Source organism: Monodelphis domestica, chromosome 8 (assembly GCF_027887165.1).
Source record: "Monodelphis domestica isolate mMonDom1 chromosome 8, mMonDom1.pri, whole genome shotgun sequence".
Classification (NCBI taxonomy): Eukaryota; Metazoa; Chordata; class Mammalia; order Didelphimorphia; family Didelphidae; genus Monodelphis; species Monodelphis domestica.
Genome location: NC_077234.1, coordinates 155,585,201 through 155,605,161, shown reverse-complemented (window position 1 = coordinate 155,605,161; position 19,961 = coordinate 155,585,201). Strand labels below are relative to the sequence as shown.

Genomic DNA, 19,961 nt, shown 5'->3' with positions numbered 1-19,961 from the left:
TCCAGGTTCCTGGAGTTGTCTTTACTCAAAGGTGGCATCCACAACTGAATGCAATATCTGTGATTCCCAAGGTTATATACCAAGAGGTAAAGGCAAGAAAAAAGGAGCCAAGCTTATGGAATCTCTTTTCAAGACCACAATTCAGTCAGTAGCTAAGCTGTTCTAACAAGATGAAAATTCATATCCAGTTTGAATCTTGATGTTGCCCCCCAGGTCATTTTGAAAATGTCTTTCTCACGTGGAATACTTATACATTATTATCCCCTTGAAGTAGAGTATTAATTTAAATCTCTCTGTCAGTTTTCTTGCATGACCTCTCAAATTATATCTTTTTTGTTTTCGTTTTTTTAAGCAGTACACTGAAACATTCAAGATTTATTCCCAAGTACCTCAAAAACAAAGCTTTAAACTAAAAGGTGAATTAGAAACAGCCATAATATATGGTCCAGATGTGAAAGCATATAAAAACCTAATAAAGCACACATCGGGTATCACGTAGCATCTTGGACATTGATCAGTCAAGGATGCTGGAAGGACGATGACGAAAGTGAAGGAAAAACAAAATGAGAAGAAAACGAAACAACGCTGGCTTTGTGACAGGTAGTTACTACAATGAGCTCATATTTTGGAAAAAATCCCGGAGAGTATTAAACCTTTTAGAAAGAACATCTTCATATGACTGTTATGCCAGTCATTTTCCCTGTTGCACATTTTAACCTGGGAAGGGAAAATGAATGTTTTAACGGCTCAATTTTAGAAGCGCTATAACATTGTTCCGTATGGAATGGGATTCAGTGCCACACTGGTCCATCTTGAACTCCTTCCGTCGTGGCTTGGTGAGGAAATCTCCAACAGAAATTCTTCGATGGAAGTCTCCCCACAAGGCAGTCAGACCCAGAGCGTAAACTCCTCCAAAGAATCTTGCAGTGAGGCCCCGTGTTTTCCTGGAGTCTTCTCAAGCGTTCCTTGCTGCTGAGCGTGATATTGGTGTAAATGCATCTTCCCCCGCCTTCCTGGAATGGAAATTTTCCTATTACCCAAATGAAAAAAGATTGACAAAAAGCTAAGGGTGTAGCTGACAGGTTCCGAGATAAGTGAACAATTAGTTGACCAAACTGTTGACAGGTTTTTCACTTGCCTAAAGCAGGAATACGAAGGCTGATGTTATGTTCTAACTCTAGGATCCACTGACTCTCCCAGAGTTGTTCAATGAAGCCTGATTGAAAGTCCACTAGGCTTAGCGCAGCTGTCCGAATGAACGGAGAGCCACAGGCTTGACAGCACCAACAGATACTTCATAATCCCGATGACCTCATTAGAGTTTGCTACATTTGCGGAGGATTTGAGACGCGGTCAAAATGTGGGCTTGAAATGAAATAAGCACACCAAGGACTGGAGCTAAACACGCGCCCTTTTTTGTTGCCTCCCCAGAACTCAGAAGTGACAGGAACCTGGTGCTGAATACATGATTATTGACTGACCAACTGCCAGCCTGGAACAAAACAGCTGTCTGCTCCTGCTTTGGAGCCTGCCCTGTCTTTTACTTCCTCCACACACACAAAAAAGAATCCATTTCTAAATGTGAGCAGGAAAGCTGAAAGAATATGTCAATGGTATCGGAAAGCCAGAGCCAAACTTTGTCAGGAGTTGGAGCCACGTGCCAAGAGCAACAGGTCAACCAATTTCCAGAAAGCCAAGAAAGGACTTTGCTAATGAGAGAGTTTGGGCAGAGGCAACAGAACATTTGACTAAATCAGCTTCTGAAATTAAAATAAGAGACCAACAGAAAGGATGAGTATAAGATCAAAAAGGAGATAATGACTGCGTTCAGTAGATCTGGAAAATGGGGTGCCTGCTGCAGCCCTGGAGCTAGAAGGTACCCCCAACATGTGCCCCCTCCCCTTTTCCCTCTTTCTTCCCAATAAGCAGCAGCTGCTATTGGAGAAAGGGGCAGAGAAGAACTGGCGTAGATGACTGTATACTTAGTCTAATAATGTTGCCAGTGATTTTTTTTTTGAGATCCCCTTTTGGATAGCCTCTCAGCCAGTTTATAGGTTACACCATGTTTCTATTTAATTTCTTTATAAACATTTTTTTTTTTAGTTATTGTTCAGCTAAGTCCAACTCTTTGTGACCTATTTAGGGTTTTTCCTGACAAAAAATACTGGAGTGATTTGCCATTTCTTCCTCTAGTTCCTTTTACAGACCAGGAAACTAAGGCAAACAGAATTAAATAATATGCCCAGAGTCACACAGATAATAAGTGTCCTGAGGCTAGATTTGAATACAGGTCTTCCTGACTCCAGGTTCGGCACTTTATCCACTGTGCCACCTAGATGCCCTACTTTTTCGGAATATCAAATACCAAATTTCTAACTGATTCTATTCATTAGCCTTGATCCCCACAATTCTTAATCATATCTCAAAATTAAATATATCGTCAAAGTTAAGGATACACACACACACACACACACACACAATATGTCATCAATTCTAAAGACAGTTTTAGAAGAGGAAGTCTAAAAACAGAACAATGGAAGCATCATCAGAACAAAGTAATAATAGATATTTATATGATTTTAAAAAAATTTTAAACGCTTTTAAATTTGCAAAAGTACCTCAACTGAGCCTGATAACAACGACTATACCCTGGGTACTACAAGAGTGAGAAGTTGAGGTCCTCACCCACAGCCACCCAACTAGTGTCCAAGGCAAGATAGGAACCCAGACCTTGGTGACTCCAAGTCCAATCAATACTCTGGCCATTTTCCACTCTCTTTCATTGAGTATTATCCCACTTTCCAATTCTCTTTTATGTGCTGTCTTCTCCCATTAGAAGATAAGGTCCTTTAGGGGAAGGATCCTTTTTTTCCCCCTTTCATTTGTATTTCTAGTACTTTGTATAGGGTTTGGCACATATTAAACACTATTTGTTCAGCCATGCCCCATTCGAAGGGCATCCCCTCACTTTCCAATTTTTTGACACTACAAAGAGGGTGACTATAAATATTTTTGTACATGTATTTTTCCTTATTATCTCTTTGGGGTACAAACCAAGCAGTGGTATAGCTGGATTGAAAGGCAGGCAGTCATTTAAAGCCCTTTGTTGCCTCCAGATTGGTTGGATCATTTCACAACTCCACCGGCAGTGTATTAGTGTCCCTATTTTGCCACATCTCCTACATAGTAAACACTAATTAAAAGCTTTATCTATCCCCCCCTTTAACCCTCAAATTGCTGAAAAGTACAGGAATATTTTATAAGGCCCAATCATATTTCTTATAAAATAAAAATAGAACAAAATATATCAAGAAGCCATTATTATTTATTCTTTATTATGTTTTATTTTATTTTATATTTATTTATTATTTGTATTTATTCATTATTTATTATATAATGTTATTGTTAAATATTACATGTATATTATTTATTATTTATGACAAATTTTATCAATTTAACAAAAATAAATAATAAAGAAACCAACAAATTTTATGGAAGATTTATGAACAGAGGACAAAGAAATGCAACCTGACAGAACCAAACAACTTACATCCTAGTACATTCTGTGATGCTAATGTAATCTCACCAATTATTACCAGACTTCTACAGGGAAAGGGATGAACAGCCAAAGGAATTTAGAAATTCTGAGGGATAGCGATACAAAACCATATACCATCTGATTCAAGGAAGACTTGCTTAAAACCTGCCAGATAGATTTAAAGCAGCACAAGGGCTTTATTGATGTTTTCAACCTTTATGGTAAAAACTCCATGAGCAAGTTAAAGCCAGCTGTACAGAAAGATATCAGTAAAAGAGATAGAACTTATCAATTCCTACATTGTATCATCTGAATTGTTTTAAAACGGCAAATGAATGAGGACCTTAGTTTTCTCAGTTACAAAAAAAAATGCTGTTTTGGTGAAATAAGTTATTCTCCACAATGGCCCTAGTTCTGAAATATTCTCCTGTAGTGAGAGTGTTCTGGGCATTTTGCCCAGATGCTTAGTCTTTTTATTGTTGGAAGAATGTTTGGAAGAATTGTAAAAGAATCTATATTATCCAAAGAACTTAAACACGCTTTATCTTTAAAAATATATTATTGATAAAAATGGGAATTGTAGGATATGTATTCATGATATCTATACATGTATATGTATACGTTCCAAGACTCACAAAAAAAAAATTTTTTTGTCTAATAACTAAAATTAGTATAGGAAAATAGAGTATTTTTTCTGGTATTATTTTTTTCCATTTACAAACTATCGTTTGCTTTCAATAAGGCTCCAAGCCAATAAAAGAAAGTTCTCCAGAATAGGGCATGTTTTGTTCTTTGAATTTATATCTGTAGCACCTAGCACAATGCCTACAGTAGGCCCTTAATAAATACTTGCTGATTAACTGATATATTATAAAATAATTACAGTATCTAATTCCAGAGTTGTCAAATTTAAAAGTCTGTCCTTCTCTAACACTGCTATCACAGGAATTCAATCCCTGTGTACAACTCTGATAATAGTCATCTTTTTTCCATCCATTTTTACTAACTTAGGGGTTAGCCCTTGAGAAAGAACTAAAAAATGTAGGAAAAATTCATAGGAACAGTCAGTGAGTCAATGAAGAGTTAATCAATAAACCTTTAAGAGTCAATTATAGATGCCAGGCACTATGCCGAGGAATGGGCGTGAAGACAAAAGAAAGTTCCATAAAACCTTGAAGGAAAGGACAATAGAATCATAGCAAAGGAAACCAAGAATAAAGTTCACTGATGGCAAGAATTTGAACCCAAGATTTGCCTATGAAGATTACAGGTACTTGAATCCAAGGGTTCTTCCCCAAGTTAGTTTCTTGTCTAATTATACTTTTCACTATTCACTTCACTAAAGCCTAAAAAATAAGAATGATTTTTCCATCAGACTGTGCCTCTGAGTATGAACCTCTTGTTTTCTCTGAGGGCATATCTTTTCCCTGCATGGTCTAGCAAATATAGTCAAGTTCAAGTCAGTTCAAAATTAAAAATGCATTTTACTAAAATATGTGAAGGCACTTGTGAACAGAAACTAGATAAAACTGAGGTAAACAATAGGTGTGAACTCAGACTGCTCAGTTAGTTTATCTCAGATTTAGAGGAGAAAAACAATTCCTTCCAGGTACCCTCCCTGATCAATAACAGTTTTAGTCCCCAAATCCTTTTTTTCTAGCTTGCAACTCTGTGTTAGGATTTTTATTTTCTACCCTTCAGGACAAGACTGAATGATTTTTTTCAGCCCACTTTCAGTCTCCAGAGGAATAAGATCTTTTCCTGTTTAGGCCCCAAGTTCAAACTTCTGATCTATACTGTTATCAGGAAAAAAACAAAACCAAAAATTAACCCTATCACCAACTCACTGTTTTTCTTAGCTTCTTACCCTAGAAAACATTTTTGTGATCTCCTTCTTCTCACCCTTAATTGCTGTCGCTTTCAGGCTATTTTCCTCTTATTCTTTCAGACTATTTTCTTTCTATTCTTTCAGACTATTTTCCATGATCTCATGGATTAGGATCCTTAGATAAGCCATAACTTGATTTCCAGATACAACAGCTGAACATACCACTGGATTCTTATGTTTACTTCTAATTTTGCTAGCTTGTAACAACTCTGCAATAGGGTATTCCCTTTGTGGTGAGATAAGATGAAAATGTTTTTTTTTTCCCCTTGATGTCACTTATTATTTTTCCTCTTGCTGAAATTTTATTTTTTCTAGTTGTATATAAATAACTAGTGCCCATTCTCATTAAAGCTCATATAAATATATTAGCATTTTTATAGTACCTTAAATTTTGCAGAGTCATTTGTATATATATATTTCTCATTTGATTCTTACCATGACCCTGAGATACAAGTGCTATTACCCCCACTTAGCAGATGAGGAAATTTAGCAGGTTGGAGATTAAGTAATTTACCTAAAATTATTCAGCTAAAAAGTATCTAAGGCAGTATTTGAACTGAGGACTTCCTGACTCCAATTCCAGTGATCTACCCACTAAGCCACATAGCTGCCTTGCATAACAATAAATTTATGAAAAACATGAAGAAGTTAAATAATAGGAAATATCTTAGCTTCTCTTTGCAAAAAAAAATTCAGAAGCAATGAAGTTATTTACAAAGGTAGTTTATTAGCATCATTATTGTTTTAATACTTGACTCATTTCTCATTAAAAAAATATTCAATCACACTTAATGACTATCCCTACAGCCCTTGTTTTCAAAAGGATCTCTGGCAGACTCCATTGGGGCAGGACAATGAAGAAAAGCTCTGGAGGTTCAACCCACACCTGAACTGAAGATAGAGTCAAATAAGTACCTGAAGGAAAAAATAAGTTTCATAATATAATGTAGAGAGAAAATAAATTCCTCCCTGACATTCCTCTGATTGATCTCATTTTTAGTGTCCAGATCCATTCTTCTAGGCTGCCATCCTCAGGATGGATTTTTCTTGGTGCTGCCATTCTTCTCTTTCTCCTTCCTTTTCTAGTTATCCCTTATTTTTCATCCTCCCCTAAGAAGTTTACAGTATCTTAAAGTGTGCTATTAACCTATTCCATGACTCTTTTCTGTTTGCTTTAAAGGGCTCCAGCTCCTAACATGCTAAGGAAGGCAATAAGGGCTCCCATGGCATGGCTATGGATTGGAATGCAGGTCCATGATCCCGTTCTCCCACTTCTTATGAAGAGGGGGACTTGGGGATGATTACAGCTCTGTCCTATAGATGGTGCCTAAGGTAAGCCTACATAGCTGAGACCGCACAGCTGAATTCCATCTTCCATGGGGGATGGCCAATGATGGGCTTCACTTCTAACCATCCAAGCACTATCAGCTCACATGGATTAGGTCCCACCATGAACACTCTAGTTTCACAGCCCTTTTCAGGGTTGCACAAAATATATTTGCATGTAATCATCATGGCAATTCCCATCTGGCTGTGTATTATTCTTTTTAAACAAAAAGAAAGTGTTAAGATATATGTCAATATATATTCGAGTAAGGAAAACCCGAGTTTGAATTCCTATCAGACTTTTGCTAACTGTATGACCCTAAGTAAATCACTTAACCTTATTTTCCTGACCTATAAACTGAGGGATTTATATCATATATATTAGCTGAATACATAGCATCTTCCTCAGAGAAATGCCGTGGAAATCAAATGTAATAAAATATATGAATTGTCTTGTGAGACTTAAAGCACTGTATTAATCCTAACCAATCCACTATTGTTGTTATTATTTATATTTTAATACATGAATCTGACGTCCATTGTCTGTGAATGGTCCTCCATTCATTCTAAGGAGAAAGAGTTAAAAGTGTCAGAACTCTAAGCAAAATAGTAGTGTATTTAGGAGAACCTGATCTTCCTTACCCTTCAACATCCTTTTCAAACTCATCCATAATCTCTCAGGAAGACTCCTCCTTCCCCAAATAAGACCTCATATTGCCTCCTTCCTGCCCTGGATTCCATACTAGAATGTTCCACTCAAGCCATTTCTCACCCATATAACATCTTCTGTTCTCCAGACCTCATATTCCACTTCTTCCTGCCTTTCTCAAAACGGACAGCTTAATCCCCAGTAAGTGTGAACGGAGAGTTCTCTAGAAATATTTTCATTTGGACCGAATACCTTGTTTTAAATCATTTAAATCATAAAGGAATGACTCTCTAGTGGAAGAATTTTAGGTCTCATGATTCAACAAGAGTAAGATAGAGTCCCTCCATTGCCTCTCAGATCACTCCACTGATATATGTCCAGTGCTACGATGACTAGATACTGTATAGGGAGCAGCGATCAACATCCCTCTGTTTCCAAGAAAGACAGAAGGAAAGAGGCCAAGAATAATGATTTGAATTAGGTGATTACTATAATTTAATTCAATAAGCATTCATTGAATCAACTTGAATGATGTCCAAGTTCTGTTTCAAATTTGAAATTCTAAGATTCCATTAAATAAGACTAATGGCAATACCATAAAATGAAGAGTTCATATAAGTTTCAAAATATAACTCTGCTCATGACATCATGTGTAACCTTGGGTAAGTTACTTCTTTTTCTTGAGTCTTGGTTTCAATCTGTCAACCAAACAAGCATAAATTAGGTATTAATATGTGGTCCAGGTAACCTCTGAGATCCTATATGGCTCTAAATCTTAGTAATGCTAAGATTAATTTAAGGGATACATTTTGGACTCTCTCATCGCCTTTTCTGATTCTATTTGATCATCAAGAATTTGAATAAATATCAAGTGACATTGTTATCTTCATAACTACCAACCCAAATTTTCCAACAGCAATTAAAAAGGGGGGGAAATCCTATAGCTAGTATAATGTCAACGGAATTGATCATTCTAGCATATAAAGTCATATGAATTTCAAGCTTCAGTAGAAACACAGAACAAATCAATATTTATCAAATGGAAGAAAGAAGGTAAAAAACAACCTATTAGTTCCTAGATTTGAAGAAGTTACTACAAATAACACAATATAGTTCATGAGAAAAGGAGAAGGAAATTAGCTACATATTTTCAGATCATGATTTATAAATCTTTTTTTTAAACCCTTACCTTCTGTCTTGGAGTCAATACTATGTATTGACTATGTATTGACTCCAAGGCAGAAGAGTGGTAAGGGCTAGGCAATGGGGGTTAAGTGACTTGCCCAGGGTCACACAGCTGGCTGATTTATAAATCTTAATTAATAAATTTTGTTTTTGTTGCTTATGTTTTTATTTGGTATATTAATGCCACCAAAAAAATAGCTCATCCTACTTTTCCAACAGCTAGTGTCTGGCCTTAGCCAAATTACTTATCTCTCTAGACCTCAGTTTTTTTTTTTTTCATCTAAAATCAGTGACTAGATTCGTTCTAAAATTTCTTAAAAGTTTTAGCATTCTGTGATTATATATAAGAAATTATTTGTAATTTTTTCAAGTTTCCTGTTATTCTGGATGATTTTTATAAACATCACAATATTAGGGTGTTTTGGAAAGAAACAAATATCTCAAAACACAATTCTCATTCCAAAGCAGGAACAGTTTCAGTCATCTTCAATATGTTCTACCTTCACTTACAAATATCAATAGGACTTATACCCACTGGCCAGATTCCAAACATACCTTCAAAATTCCTTCTGACGACTAAAATAAAAAAAAAAATTCTTCAGAGACCACATATTACTGCTACCCCAAGCCTCTAATCAAGGCTAGCTTTATGCCTAAGCAGAGTGGGCAGCCACTTGAATGATATGGTTTGAAGGCTGCCAGGAAAGCTCCTGGCCAAAAATATTTCGCCCTGGAAGCTTGAAATTCCAACATGAGTGAATCATTCCTCTGTTCTAAGCAGTCACCTTGGATAAATCTCTTTTCCCTCTCTGGGCCTCAGCTTCCTCAGCTTTAAAACGAGGGGGCTGGATTAGCTGATCTTGGTGGCCCCTCCAGCTGTTAGAGGCCTTCTGTCTCTCCTTAAAAATGCCATTTTCCAAAACCTCCTTGGAAAAGGCAGGATGGATTCTCTATCCTTTTTCTCCAGGGCAAAAAAAAAAAGATGGCTGAGAGACTTCCATGCCAGCATGGAGGGTAGAAATGGTGCTAAAGGTGAAAAGGGAAGGAGAAGAGGAACAAGAGAAATCAGAAGCAGCATTCCCTGATTGCTTCCCATTTTGGGTTTGTTGTTTGTTTTAAAGTGCCTGAGAATTAATCACTCTTTCAATGTCACACAGTGGTCAGGACCTGGGATTGGGGAGTGGAAGGAGAGGGGGGAAAGGAAAACAATGGGTTGGAGACAGAAGAAGGAAGAAATAAAGGAAGTAGGGAAGTTAAGAGACACCTGCAGCGAGGCCAAGAGAATGTGCTCCTTGCCTGGGATTGCTTGTGGCTTCTGAAAGGTAGAGAAAGAGTCAATAAACAGGGGGGGGTGTCTGGAAAAGTCTTAGTTCCTTCTCAATTTTCCCTCAAGCCAGCCCAGTGCCTAATAGTTAGCACACTGGGCCAGTCTCCCCCTTGTTCTGAGTCCCTGAACACGAACGCATTTTAGTATACCCAGTCGAGTTTTATTGTTAAATACTCCATGAGGGGACTAGCCTGTTCCCCCATTTCTAGCATCAGCTGTAGTGCATACAAAGGCAAAGTGGCCATCTGCAGACTAAAGAAGTGTTGGTCTCCTCCTGAAGGCCTCATTGAAATTCCTGCTCCTTTCTAGCCTGCTTTCTTTCAGGTTTAGCTTAATTACTCTCAGGCCTTGTGTTTATTGGAAGTGAACTAGGACAAGTTCTTGGGGCTTCCTTTTGCCCTCCCACCACAGTCTCTTCTAAGACGAGTTAACTACTTGATTCATGCCCACGTAGGCAGCATCTGCATTCAGAACCTGCTTTGCTAAGGCCGCTCTGCTTGCTACCTTTGCATTTTTATAGCTTTTCTATTGGGTACTTTTTATAGCTGCTCCACGGCTGGTGTAGTTAAAATAAATTTGTGCTCTCTCATTTTCTTTACCGCAGTTCTACCAAGGAAAATGATCTTTCAATTTGACTACGCTATACCACAAATAAGTACTTTCAGCAATGTGCATGCAAACCGATGCCAGCACTGGATACTACTGCTTTGTGCCCTGTTCTGGTTGCCTCGCGGCTGGACTTCCAGTCTGGGGCGACTACTAAAGCCTATGTGCTTTTTTATTAAAGTGGAGAGAGAGAGAGAGAGAGAGAGAGAGAGAGAGAGAGAGAGAGAGAGACAGACAGACAGACAGACAGACAGACAGACAGACAGACAGACAGAGACAGAGAGAAAGAGAGAAAGAGAAAGAGAGAGAAAGAGAAAGAAAGAGAGAGAGAAAGAGAAAGAAGAGAGAGAAATAGAGAGAGAGAGAAAGAAGAAAGAAAGAAAGAAAGAAAGAAAGAAAGAAAGAAAGAAAGAAAGAAAGAAAGAAAGAAAGAAAGAAAGAAAGAAAGAAAGAAAGAAAGAAAGAAAGAAAGAAAGAAAGAAAGAAAGAAAGAAAGAAAGAAAGAAAGAAAGAAAGAAAGGAAGAAAGGAAGGAAGACAGAGAGGAAGACAGAGACAAAGAGAAAGAGAGAGAGAGACAAAGAGAAAGAGAGAGAGAGGCAGAGAGAGAGAGACAGACAGAGAGACAGAGAGACAGAGAGACAGAGAGCTACCCACGGATGAGATAATGGAAAGAAAATTGGTTCAACTTCATCTCACTTTAAGATGTGGAAAATAAACTATAGCTCCCAGATCTCAGTGAGAGACAGGGTGCTTCTGTAGATTGACAGAGGCAGCCCCAGAGTTGGGAAGACTTGTTTTCAAGTCCTATCTAGGACACAAATTGGCCCTATGATGATAGAAAATTATTTAACCTTTTAGGGCTCCAGGAAACTCTTGAGACTAAAAAGTTTCCTGAAGAAAAGACCAGAGCTGAATGGAAACTTTCATTCTCAAATATGAGACTCAAAAGGGAGATTAAAAGGTAAATAGGAAAGAGAAATCAAAAGCCACTCACTGTGATTAAACTATTTACATCCCTATGTGGGGAGATGGCTTGGGAATGCCAAAGAATTCTGTCATGATTAAGGCAGTTAGAAAGCGTACACGTGGACAGAGAGCAAGGGTGTGAGTTGAATATAATGGGATGATATAAAAAAGTAAAATTAAATTAAGGCATGAGGAAGAGGATGCACTGGGAGGAGGAGAAAGGGAAAAGCAGAATGGGGTAAATTATTACACACAAAAGAGGCATGAAAGAGTTTTCACAGTAGAGGGGAAGATGGGGAGGCGAACGTGTGAATCTTACTCTCATCAGAACTGGCTCAATGAGGGAAGAACATACACAATTGATTGACTATAGATATCTGTCAATCTACAGGAAAGTAAGAGGGGGAAAAGGAGAAGAAAATGGGGATTGAGTCTGATACGAAAGAGGGAATCTTGGGGGAGCTAGTGGCCAGAAACTAAACAGGGGGAAATAGGATAGAGAGAAATACACAGTAATCATAATGGAACAACAATATTTTACAAGTCTCTTTTAAAAAGTCCTCATTTCTCTAATATCTGGAGAAATTAGTTGAATATATAAAATATAAGTCAGTTCCCAATTGATAAATACTGAAAGGATATAAACATGAAGTTCTCAAAGAAATTAAAGCTCTCTATAGTCATGCAAAAGTGCTCTAAATCACTATTAATTAGAGAAATGCAAATTAAAACAACTCTGAGGTAGCATTCCTTTCCTTCAAGATTGGCAATTATGACAAAAAAGAAAAATGACAAAACTAGGCGGGAATATAGGAAAATTGAGATACTAATGCACTGTTGGTGGAGTTGTGAAATGATCCAATCATTCTGCAGAGCAATTTGAATCTATACTGAAAGGGCTATAAAACAGTAATTAACCTTTGACCCACCAAAACTATTACTAGTTTTGTATGCCAAAGAGATTTTTAAAAAAGCAGAGGAATCTATATGTACAAAAATATTTAAAGCAGTTCTTTTGTGGAGGCAAAAAAATTAGAAAATGAGGAAATACCCATCAACTGGGAAATGACTGAGTAAGTTATAGTATATGATTGTAATGAATACTACTGTGCTATAAAAAATGACAAGTAGGGTGAGTTCAGACAATTCTGGAAAGACTTACATAAACTAAAGCGGAGTGAATTAAGCAGAACCAAGAGAAAATCATAGACAGTAACAGGAATATTGTACAATGCACAACTATGAATAATTTAGCTATTCTCAGCAATACAGTGATCCAAAACTACTCCAAAGGACTCATGATAAAAAAAAATGCAAGCTGCTTTCAAAAGAAAATGAACCAATAAAGTCTGAATCCAAAGCAAAGACAACTTTTTTCACTCTTTCTTAATTTTTTTAGTCAAGTTTCTTTCCACAAAAGGATTAATATGGGGAAATGTTTTACATAATTTCACATATAAAATCTATATGAGATTCTTTACTATTTCAAAGTGGAGGGTGTCAGGGGATAAAGGAAGAGAATTAAATAAAATACTTTGGAAACTGTTTTTACATGTAATTGGGGAAAATAAAAATTTTAAAAGACTAAAAAGGTTCAGGATGGTTAATAATTTTCATTGGCATAGGTAGTTCCCTCTTTACTTATAAAAATCATAGATATAGGAGCTTCAGGGCTGTTCCTCTACTTTTAATGTCCACCTTTAATTTCGCCAAGTTTTCCCCTGTGGCTCCAAGAAGCTACTGCATGCCCAGCAGTCATACCCTGGTAAAATCGTCTCAACTTCAAATCTGTCAGAGTTAGGAGGATGTCTAAGACCGTGAAGACTTCCCCCGGCACACTACGTAGATAACAGTTTGTTCTAATGGCCAAGAAAGCAGCTGAAGCAGGCACTGTGGAGTGCTTAGAGCTTGCTTAGACATGGAAGATGCCAAGTCCATACTCTGCATGCAGGGTCATCTCCAGTCGTCCTGACTTTTGACTTGTCACTGGACTTAGAGGATGAGGTTGGTGGCTTTGTTCTATTCTGCCTCACTTAAAGCCAATTCACCCACTCCCAGGATTATCACTCCATGACATCACTGGTCCTTCTCAAAATGAAAAGACAAAAACCAAAATCAAACCCAAGGACTGAATGTTATTCTTATTTACCAGAGGGACTTGGTGCAATTAAAGAGCTTTTTAAATCATAAAGGACTATAGACTGTGTGTTATCATTGCTATTATAATTAAGAAACAGAATGGCATAGTGTGCAGAGGTCTGACTTTGGAGCCAGAAAGATCTGAATTTAAGACTCATTGATGCTACATATCAGCCCTCAGTAAATCATTTAGCCACTCAGTATCCCCAGGGAACTTGCAAAGGCTACAAATTACATTACAGTGTCAGAAAGAATTTCTACTCTGGGATTTCCCCATATTGACAAAAACCACAGGTATAGGATAAATTAATACATACATATATTATACATTTTTATTTTTATTTTAAGGTCTCTCTGTATCAGATGCTTAGATATCTATGAAGAAAAAAGCATTCATTTTATTGCATCTGGCATGTGATTGGTGCTGTGCCAAGTACCACAGGTTTGCTCTCATTACCCTGAGAGCAAAGGGTAGAAGCTACAGAAAGACAGAAGGTCTTTCATGTACTTTCCAAACATGGGATTTTGTGAAATGTTCTATCCAGCTTGATCTATGGGACTTTAAACTTTACAACTGATACTACATTAAAATATGAGCATCAAAATATGTCTGTCATGTTGCTATAGGCTACTAGGTGGCAAATGGTAAAATAAGTGTCAGACATGGAATCAAGAAGACCTGAGTTCAAATTCTAACTGAGATATATTTTAGTCAGGCAAATCACATAAATTCTACCTCAGTTTCCTCATCTGTTAAATGAGAATAATCATAGAATCTCCATTTCTGAGCCATGAGGAACAAATGAAAATACGTGTGTGTCTCTGTGTTACTTAGCAAAGTCACTTAGCATTTGGCTGGCTCCTAGTAAATGCTTAATAAATGTTTATTGACTAACATGACATAAATACTTCCATCCAAGTCATTAATATAAATTTGAACAGACAATTGGTCAGACACATTCCTGCATTAGCACCAGGAGAGAACTTCCTCCAAATTGGCATCAACTAAAATATACTCTTTGAAGGTAAATTAATTAGTCCATAAGATACCAATTAAGCTAATTGTGCTATCACCTTGTCCACATAGTTCCATCTTGTCTGCTATCAATCAAGAAACATTAAAATGTCAGGGGCTGGGATACAAAAACAACAATACAGTGGGGCCCCTTATCCTTGGGGGATATATTTCAAGACTCAACCAGGATGACTGAAGCTGTGGCCCCTGCTGACCCCATATAGAGTATATGCACTTTCTCTACTTGCTGCAAGTCATGGCTTGTTGCTCCATAGAGCCCCATTCCAACACATAGACACATACGTGAAAAAAAAAGTGAAAGCAGAAGTGGGGGGCAGAGCTCTGCAGCTGGTACACTTCCTGAGCTTCAGGCTGACCACAGATAATTGAAACTTCAGATAAATGGCTCTACTGTAAAACACTTCCTGCCTTTATAACACTTACATCCTTTGGGGAAAGATAACATGGACATACATAAGTATAATAGGGATGATCAATTGATCCCCCACCCTGTGTAGGACCCTGAGCTAATACTAGTAATGCTTGGAGTGATGCAGTCATCCCACTGTACCCATGATAGCAACAAGGAGAAGAGGATGCATCAAGGATTAGCCACTGGGTCAAGAAGAAGAGTCCACCAGTAGACCTAGGCTTACAAGGAATTTCTATGCTTTGGGCAACTTCTTTCTTCTCCCAAATGCAAGGGACTTTCTTTCAGCCTTCAAAAGACACAGAGAGAGAGACGAAGCTTCTCTCACCTCCCCCATAACAATGGTAGCTGCTCACAAATGGCAACTGGAGCATGTTGGTCAGTCAACAGACCAATGAGTCTTTATTAAGTGCCTGCCATGTGTCAGGCACTGCGCTAAGCATGCTCTAAGTCATGATGTCAAATCTCTTGCCACTTCTTTTGATTTTGTGTTTCTTTTCTCTGAATATAAAAGAGCAAATAGTATAATTAGGAATGAACTTTTGTGGACTGGCTACTTCAGGAACAATGTAGTTTCTAGGATCCTTGGTTATGCCCATTGCACTATGACAAGTGCTTTATGTTGCTCCTACACTGCAAATCCATCCAGCAACTGAAATGCCACATCTTGTAAGAAAGGGAATAACTTGTTTATAGACTCTGCCACCGAGAATGAACTTGGTAAGCCAAAGGCTTTGGAGCAATTGCTTTAAGTCTGAACTCACGCTCTACAGAAGACAGATTTACCAAAAGAAGAATGAGTCCATATCTAAACAGAAGTCACGGACCCTGAAGGAGTCAATTAGACAAGTACGAAGAGGAGAAGAGAATGAAATGGTTACTAGACAATTCTGCAAAATGTCTAAAGTCTTGAGGTATTAAGTTTCAGTCTCTTAAAAGCAGATAATAAGAGTTATATATTACTATAGGTATCGCCTATGAAAGAGTGCTTCAAAGTATGTCTTTATTGTAAAGTAAATAATCCTAAACCTGACCCATATTATACCACGAGTACCTTTCTATTCACTCGTGGGAAGACCCAAACATGAGTCAAATCTAAGTTCTTCCAGCTCCTCCTCAATGAGCCAGGAACATTGAAAAGGAACCCACCTCCTCTCTTTAGAAGGCAAGTTCCTCCTTTCAATGAACCTGGTCTAATCTGAATATGAACATAGAATTGGATTCCTTACTAAAAAAGGGCATCTCTATGCTTCTGGAGCCCAGCTCTGTTATATACTGTTATATACATGTAAACATAATAGATACGAAATAAATGCAATTTGGTTTGGAGACAGAAGGTACCAGCACTTGTAGGTAGAAAAAGCTACAGGTAGAGAAGTTAATTTTTGAGCTGAGTCTTGGAGGAAATTAGAGATTTCAATGGGGTGACCAGTATAAAGGAATGAGAAAGGAGAGAGAGTATTCACATAAGGCTTCTAATAACAGGGCAATGTGTCATAAGGCTGGAAACTGAGAGGTTAAAAGGCTTGCCTAGTGCCCTGCAGTCTGCCTAGAGTAAGGCTGTAAAAGACTTTAAGTACCAAAGAGTTGCATTGTTTTGTTTTAGAGGTAATAGAGAACCTAAGTAGTATATTAAATATTAAAGTGATGGTCATACCTATGCTCAGGGAAAATATCATTAGAGACTTTATAAAATGTCTTTTGAAATTCAAGTATTTTTAATGTAACATTATTCTGAGCTATGATTCTAGTAATGTAAAAAAGGCACAAAATTAATCTACTATGACTTGTTCTTATGCAATCCATACTGCTTTATTGGCATGAAATCTTTTTTCTTAAGTGTACACAAACCATCCCTTAATAATGAATTCAAGAATATTATTCTGAAATTGGCATCTAGCTCAATGGCAGATTATTTAATGTACCCATTCTTTTTCCTTTTGGAATATTAGGACCCTTGTTGGTATCTGGTCCTCCGGAGTCTCCCACTTGTACAAGATTTCTCAGATACATTAGTAGAAGTTTAATAATGCAACAAGAAATAATACAAGAAGAAAATACCAGACTTAAATAGAAAATCTGATGTACAAATACAAAATTCAAGAGAAGTACAGAAAGATAAATAAGAGAGAGAAAATATTTAGGGGCTTTGATAAGGTCAAATTATTTATATTCCTGAATGGAAGATGATATCTGTAACTTTTAAAAATTGATATTATCATAGTAGTTAGAAGACATATACATTGGCAAAGGGTAGTGGAGTAAGCTGTTTAGTATGACATTTTTAAAAATTAAGGGTAAAAAAGAGTATTGCACTAAGAGAAATGGGAAGAAAGAAGTAAAATGTGAAAATTTAGATCACATAAAGAGACCTGGAAGAGGGAAAATGTTACGTGGAGGGGAAGATGAGAGTGGTAACAGGTAATATTTAAATGTTAGCCTCATTAGATGGTATACTATGACAATGAGGAGGCAACAATAAAAATTTAGGAGATACAATCAAAAGAGTACTTGGGGGAAATTTATAATGCTGAATGTTTATGTTAATAAAATAGAGGAAAAGCAGGTCATTGAATTGGGCATGCAACTAAAAAAACTAGAAAGAGAATAAATTAAAATCCCCAATTAAAGACAAAATTGGAAAACCTAAAAATCAAAGAAGAAATTAATAATATTGAAAGTAAAAGATTAAGACTAGGAGCTGGTTCTATATGGGGGAGGAAACAAATAAAATAGAACATTGGTTAATTTGATTAAATAAAAGAAAGAAGAGAATCAAATTACTAGTATCAAAAATGAAAAGGATGATTTCACCTTTAATAAAGTGGAAATTAAACACAATCATTAGAAGCTATTTTCCCCAATCATATGGCAATACCTCTGATAATATATGTGAAATGAATGAATATTTACAAAAGCATAAATTGCCTAAATTAACAAAAAAAGAAATAAAAGACAAATAATGCCATCTTAGAAAAAGAAATTGAACAAGCCATCAATGAACTCCACAAGAAAAAATCCCCAGGATCAGATGGATTCATGTGTGAAATCTATCAAATGTTTAAAAAACAATTAATTCCAATACTATACAAACAATTTGGCAAAATGTGCAAAGAAGATTATTTTTTACATATCAAATTCTTTTTTATGACACAAATATGGTGCTGATATCAAAACCAAGAAGACCAAAAAGAGAGAAAGAAAATTACAGTTCAAGAAATGAACATTGATTCAAAAATATTAAATAAAATAGTAGCAAAGAGACTACATCAATATATATATCACTATATAATATATTCATTAGAGGAAGGTTGGATTTATATGAGGAATGCAAGGCTGGTTAAATATTAGGAAAACTATCAGCATAATTAACCATATCAATAATCAAAGTAGCAGAAATCACATGATTATCCCAACAGTTAAAGAAAAAGCCCTTGACAAAAAAAAAACACCTATTCCTACTGAAAACCCTAGATATCATAGGAATAAAAGGGCCTTTCCTTAAAATAATATATAGTATTTATTTAAGACCATCAACAAGAATCACCTGCAATGAAGATAACTTAAAAGTCTTCCCATTAAGATCAGGAGTGAAATAAGTATGTCCATTATTACTACTATTATTTAGTTCTGTACTAGAAATGCTAGGCTTTAGCAATTAGAAAAGAAAAAAGAAATTGAGGGAATTAAGGTAAGCAATAAAGAAACAAAACCAACATTCTTTTGGGGATAATATTATGATATACTTAAAGAATCCTAGAAAATCAACTAAAAAACTTCTTGAAATAATTTAGTGAAATTACAAGATACAAAACAAACCCACCTAAATCATTAGCATTTCTATATATTTCCAATAAAACTTAGGAACAAGAGTTAGAAAGAGAAACTCCATTTAAAATCACCCTAGATATTGTAAAATACTTAGAAATCTATTTGCCAAGAGAAATGCAGGAATTATATGAACACAATTACAAAACACTTTTCACTCAAAATTCAACATTTGTGGGTGGAAATGATTGCTCATGGGTAGGCTAATATAATAAAATAGCAATCTGACCTAAATTAATTTATTTATTCAATGCCATATCAAACTATCAAAAAAACTATCTTATAGAACCAGAAAAATAATAACAAAATTTATCTAGAAGAACAAAAGGTCAAGAATATAAAGGGAACTAATGAAAAAAAATGTATAGGAGAGTGGCCGAAAAGTAAGTACCAGATCTAAAACTGTACTATAAAGCAGTGGTCATCAAAACAATCTAGTACTGGCTAATGAACCTTTGAATAGATTAGGGGTAAATTATCTCAGTAATCTAGTGTTTGAAAAACCCAAAGAACACAGCTTTTGGGATAAAAACTCACCATTTGACAAAAACTGCAGGGGAAATTGGAAAACTATGTCAAAAATTAGGTTAAAATCAATATCTCACATCCTATAACAAAATAAAGTCAAAATGGGTATATGATTTAAACATAAAGAGTACTATTATAAGTAAATTAGGGGGACATAAAATGGTTTACCTGTCATCTATGAAGAAAGGAAGAATTTGTGAACAAACAAGAAATAGAGAACATTATAAGATGTAAAATGAATAATTTTGATTATATTAAATTTTAAAAGTGTTGTACAAACAAAACCAATGCAACCAAGATTAGAAGGGAAGCAACAAACTGGGAAAATTTTTCATAACTAATTTCTCTGATAAAGACCTTATTTATCAAATATATAAATAACTAAGTCAACTTTATAAGAATCCAAGTTATTCCCCAATTTTATAAATGGTCAAAGGATACGAATAGGCAGTTTTCAAATAAAGAAATCAAGGCTAACAAAAATCATATGAAAAATATTCTAAATCTCTCTTGGTGAGAGAAATGCAAATTTAA

The 19,961-nt window shown here is 36.1% G+C and overlaps 1 protein-coding gene and 2 long non-coding RNA genes across 4 annotated transcripts in view; 1 reads left to right on the top strand and 2 right to left on the bottom strand.

Moving 5' to 3' along the window:
* Window positions 1-19,961, bottom strand: part of GPC5 (glypican 5) — a 2,135,463-nt gene that overhangs the window by 1,781,713 nt on the left and 333,789 nt on the right. The window lies entirely within an intron of this gene.
* LOC130455905 (uncharacterized) lies at window positions 591-1,804 on the bottom strand. The gene is made up of 2 exons (XR_008914172.1): window positions 1,135-1,804; window positions 591-1,009 (listed from the first exon to the last, which is right to left on the bottom strand). It is a non-coding gene; the product is annotated as an uncharacterized LOC130455905 (long non-coding RNA).
* Window positions 1,001-6,946, top strand: LOC130455904 (uncharacterized). Its single transcript, XR_008914171.1, has 2 exons — window positions 1,001-1,876; window positions 6,607-6,946. It is a non-coding gene; the product is annotated as an uncharacterized LOC130455904 (long non-coding RNA).